The following is a 5560-nucleotide window of genomic DNA, read 5'->3' on the forward strand; positions in this document are numbered from 1 at the left end:
CATCAGCTTCACTAGAAGTTTCTCGCAGCATTTGAAGCTCTTTCAGGAAGAGATGGGCACAGTTGTTGAGATTGCGCTCAAATGTGTCTATCATTAGCCAGATATACTTGAAGTAGGGAATGTCAAACAAAGAGTGTAAGAATCTAGTGATGCCAGTTGCTTTGGACATTTGCAGCTGTCAGTGAGCGGCATAGCGAATGGCATAGGACGCCATGTGAGCATCCAAAAGAGCATTTCGCTATCACTTCCAATTCATCGGTGTCAAGTGCAAGCTTCCTACTTCCAGTACATCGACTAAGTCAAGACAGCAGTGCGGAGCTTTCAGCTGAGTACTCTGCGCATCTACGGACCTGGCTGATTGGTCTGGGTCTCTGTTATCAAACGCCAGCTCCAGAGATCATACCACGGACTAGTATGGTTGCACCGATTACTCTAAATGAGCCAATACAACTCGACACGTTTTGAAGTACGCCTTTAAAAGGTATCGTCGTTTCTATCGCTAAAGAGGTTGGCCTGCAGCTTGAAGCATCAGCCCTACCTCACCTTTCAGCGGTACCGCTATCGCCAGGGACAGGCCACACTGCCCGTAGGCGACTGTAGACAGCTTGTGTACTACCGGGCAATCTGGGAAAATGAGCTTCCAGGCCAAAAAAATAGTTCTTGCAGGTATAGTATTTCGAGGGCAAGAATAATCATCAGCTTCAACTAAGAAGTTTTCTCGGCAGCATTTGAAGCTCTTTTCAGGAAGAGATGGGCACAGTTGTTGAGATTGCGCTCAAATGTGTCTATCATTAGCCAGATATACTTTGAAGTAGGGAATGTCAAACAAAGAGTGTAAGAATCTAGTGATGCCAGTTGCTTTGGACATTTGCAGCTGTCAGTGAGCGGCATAGCGAATGGCATAGGACGCCATGTGAGCATCCAAAAGGGCATTTCGCTATCACTTCCAATTCATCGGTGTCAAGTGCAAGCTTCCTACTTCCAGTACATCGACTAAGTCAAGACAGCAGTGCGGAGCTTTCAGCTGAGTACTCTGCGCATCTACGGACCTGGCTGATTGGTCTGGGTCTCTGTTATCAAGCGCCAGCTCCAGAGATCATACCACGGACTAGTATGGTTGCACAGATTACTCTAAATGAGCCAATACAACTCGACACGTTTTGAAGTACGCCTTTAAAAGGTATCGTCGTTTCTATCGCTAAAGAGGTTGGCCTGCAGCTTGAAGCATCAGCCCTACCTCACCTTTCAGCGGTACCGCTATCGCCAGGGACAGGCCACACTGCCCGTAGGCGACTGTAGACAGCTTGTGTACTACCGGGCAATCTGGGAAAATGAGCTTCCAGGCCAAACAAATAGTTCTTGCAGGTATAGTATTTCGAGGGCAAGAATAAGCATCAGCTTCAACTAAGAAGTTTTCTCGGCAGCATTTGAAGCTCTTTTCAGGAAGAGATGGGCACAGTTGCTGAGATTGCGCTCAAATGTGTCTATCATTAGCCAGATATACTTTAAAGTAGGGAATGTCAAACAAAGAGTGTAAGAATCTAGTGATGCCAGTTGCTTTGGGCATTTGCAGCTGTCAGTGAGCGGCATAGCGAATGGCATAGGACGCCATGTGAGCATCCAAAAGGGCATTTCGCTATCACTTCCAATTCATCGGTGTCAAGTGCAAGCTTCCTACTTCCAGTACATCGACTAAGTCAAGACAGCAGTGCGGAGCTTTCAGCTGAGTACTCTGCGCATCTACGGACCTGGCTGATTGGTCTGGGTCTCTGTTATCAAACGCCAGCTCCAGAGATCATACCACGGACTAGTATGGTTGCACAGATTACTCTAAATGAGCCAATACAGCTCGACACGTTTTGAAGTACGCCTTTAAAAGCTATCGTCGTTTCAACCGTTAAAGAGGTTGGCCTGCAGCTTGAAGCATCAGCCTTACCTCACCTTTCAGCGGTACCGCTATCGCGAGGGACAGGCTACACTGCCCGTAGGCGACTGTAGACAGCTTGTGTACTACCGGGCAATCTGGGAAAATGAGCTTCCAGGCCAAACAAATAGTTCTTGCAGGTATAGTATTTCGAGGGCAAAAATAAGCATCAGCTTCGAGCTAAGAAGTTTTCTCGGCAGCATTTGAAGCTCTTTTCAGGAAGAGATGGGCACAGCTGTTGAGATTGCGCTCAAATGTGTCTATCAATAGCCAGATATACTTTGAAGTAGGGAATGTCGAACAAAGAGTGTAAGAATCTAGTGATGCCAGTTGCTTTGGGCATTTGCAGCTGTCAGTGAGCGGCATAGCGAATGGCATAGGACGCCATGTGAGCATCCAAAAGGGCCTTTCGCTATCACTTCCCATTCAGCGGTGTCAAGGGCAAGCCTTCCTACTTCCAGTACATCGACTAAGTCAAGACAGCAGTGCGGGAGCTTTCCAGCTGAGTACTCTGCGCATCTACGGACTGGCTGATTGGTCTGGTCTCTGTTATCAGAGCCACTCTGCGATCTACAGGATATATGTTCCATTTTTTTTTTTGGTTTGCCATAATTACCATTTTGCACTTTGGGAAAAACAAATTTTTTTAGGAAGTTTTCTTTCTTTTTTTGACCAAAAGAGATGGATTCACCCCCTCTAAAACCCTCTCCTCATTTCAGCCTTCCCTCACCTTTCAGCGGTACCGCTATCGCCAGGGACAGGCTACACTGCCCGTAGGCGACTGTAGACAGCTTGTGTACTACCGGGCAATCTGGGGAAATGAGCTTCCAGGCCAAAAAAATAGTTCTTGCAGGTATAGTATTTCGAGGGCAAGAATAAGCATCAGCTTCAACTAAGAAGTTTTCTCGGCAGCATTTGAAGCTCTTTTCAGGAAGAGATGGGCACAGTTGTTGAGATTGCGCTCAAATGTGTCTATCATTAGCCAGATATACTTTGAAGTAGGGAATGTCAAACGAAGAGTGTAAGAATCTAGTGATGCCAGTTGCTTTGGACATTTGCAGCTGTCAGTGAGCGGCATAGCGAATGGCATAGGACGCCATGTGAGCATCCATAAGGGCATTTCGCTATCACTTCCAATTCATCGGTGTCAAGTGCAAGCTTCCTACTTCCAGTACATCGACTAAGTCAAGACAGCAGTGCGGAGCTTTCAGCTGAGTACTCTGCGTATCTACGGACCTGGCTGATTGGTCTGGGTCTCTGTTATCAAACGCCAGCTCCAGAGATCATACCACGGACTAGTATGGTTGCACCGATTACTCTAAATGAGCCAATACAACTCGACACGTTTTGAAGTACGCCTTTAAAAGCTATCGTCGTTTCTATCGCTAAAGAGGTTGGCCTGCAGCTTGAAGCATCAGCCCTACCTCACCTTTCAGCGGTACCGCTATCGCCAGGGACAGGCCACACTGCCCGTAGACAGCTTGTGTACTACCGGGCAATCTGGGAAAATGAGCTTCCAGGCCAAAAAAATAGTTCTTGCAGGTATAGTATTTCGAGGGCAAGAATAATCATCAGCTTCAACTAAGAAGTTTTCTCGGCAGCATTTGAAGCTCTTTTCAGGAAGAGATGGGCACAGTTGTTGAGATTGCGCTCAAATGTGTCTATCATTAGCCAGATATACTTTGAAGTAGGGAATGTCAAACAAAGAGTGTAAGAATCTAGTGATGCCAGTTGCTTTGGACATTTGCAGCTGTCAGTGAGCGGCATAGCGAATGCCAAAGGACGCTATGTGAGCATCCAAAAGAGCCTTTCGCTATCACTTCCAATTCATCGGTGTCAAGTGCAAGCTTCCTACTTCCAGTACATCGACTAAGTCAAGACAGCAGTGCGGAGCTTTCAGCTGAGTACTTTGCGCAACTACGGACCTGGCTGATTGGTCTGGGACTCTGTTATCAAACGCCAGCTCCAGAGATCATACCACGGACTAGTATGGTTGCACATATTACTCTAAATGAACCAATACAACTCGACACGTTTTGAAGTACGCCTTTAAAAGCTATCGTCGTTTCTATCGCTAAAGAGGTTGGCCTGCAGCTTGAAGCATCAGCCTTACCTCACCTTTCAGCGGTACCGCTATCGCCAGGGACAGGCCACACTGTCCGTAGGCGACTGTAGACAGCTTGTGTACTACCGGGCAATCTGGGAAAATGAGCTTCCAGGCCAAAAAAATAGTTCTTGCAGGTATAGTATTTCGAGGGCAAGAATAATCATCAGCTTCAACTAAGAAGTTTTCTCGGCAGCATTTGAAGCTCTTTCAGGAAGAGATGGGCACAGTTGTTGAGATTGCGCTCAAATGTGTCTATCATTAGCCAGATATACTTTGAAAGTAGGGAAATGTCAAACAAAGAGTGTAAGAATCTAGTGATGCCAGTTGCTTTGGACATTTGCAGCTGTCAGTGAGCGGCATAGCGAATGGCATAGGACGCCATGTGAGCATCCAAAAGAGCCTTTCGCTATCACTTCCAATTCATCGGTGTCAAGTGCAAGCTTCCTACTTCCAGTACATCGACTAAGTCAAGGCAGCAGTGCGGAGCTTTCAGCTGAGTACTCTGCGCATCTACGGACCTGGCTGATTGGTCTGGGTCTCTGTTATCAAACGCCAGCTCCAGAGATCATACCACGGACTAGTATGGTTGCACAGATTACTCTAAATGAGCTAATACAACTCGACACGTTTTGAAGTACGCCTTTAAAAGCTATCGTCGTTTCTATCGCTAAAGAGGTTGGCCTGCAGCTTGAAGCATCAGCCTTACCTCACCTTTCAGCGGTACCGCTATCGCCAGGGACAGGCCACACTGCCCGTAGGCGACTGTAGACAGCTTGTGTACTACCGGGCAATCTGGGAAAATGAGCTTCCAGGCCAAAAAAATAGTTCTTGCAGGTATAGTATTTCGAGGGCAAGAATAAGCATCAGCTTCAACTAAGAAGTTTTCTCGGCAGCATTTTGAGCTCCTTTCCAGGAGAAGAGGGGCCCACTGGTGAGGATGCGCTCCAAATAGGGGCTATCCATAACCAGAAAAACCTTGGAGTTCGGAATGGTCAACCAAAAGAGTGTGACGAATCAAGTACGCACGGTTTGCTTTGAGATTTTTCAGCTGTAAGTGGCCGGCATACCCAAAGGCAAAGAGAAGCGAAGGGACATTTCAAGAAGACCTTATGCTGTGCACGTCCAGTTCGACCGGGGCCGAGAGGCAGCTGTCGTACTTTGCCAGTAATCTGCTCAAAGTATCGAGGGGCAGGGCGACACAGTCTTAGATAAAGCACCGTTCAGCAGCGAAGCGAGGCTCGACCAGATATGCTTAGGACACGTGTCACCACCAGCGCACCTCGACAGCATGCGGGACCAGAGAAGACGAAGCCGCAACTGAGACACAGAGCGAGGCAGCGGACAGCACAGCAATAGCGGGACGCAGGCGCAGCAAGACACACCACAGCACGGCGTGGCAGGGGAAGAGTAACCGGGAAGCCGGGGACTCAGCGACGGGTCTACACAGAAAAATAGGAACCGAGCACAGAACGAGACCAAACGAAGGGGGGAGAGCGAATAAAACAAAAACGACAACAAACACACAAAAG

The sequence above is a fragment of the Phytophthora infestans genome, genomic scaffold (genome assembly GCF_000142945.1).
Source record: "Phytophthora infestans T30-4 supercont1.9 genomic scaffold, whole genome shotgun sequence".
Lineage (NCBI taxonomy): Eukaryota > Oomycota > Peronosporomycetes > Peronosporales > Peronosporaceae > Phytophthora > Phytophthora infestans.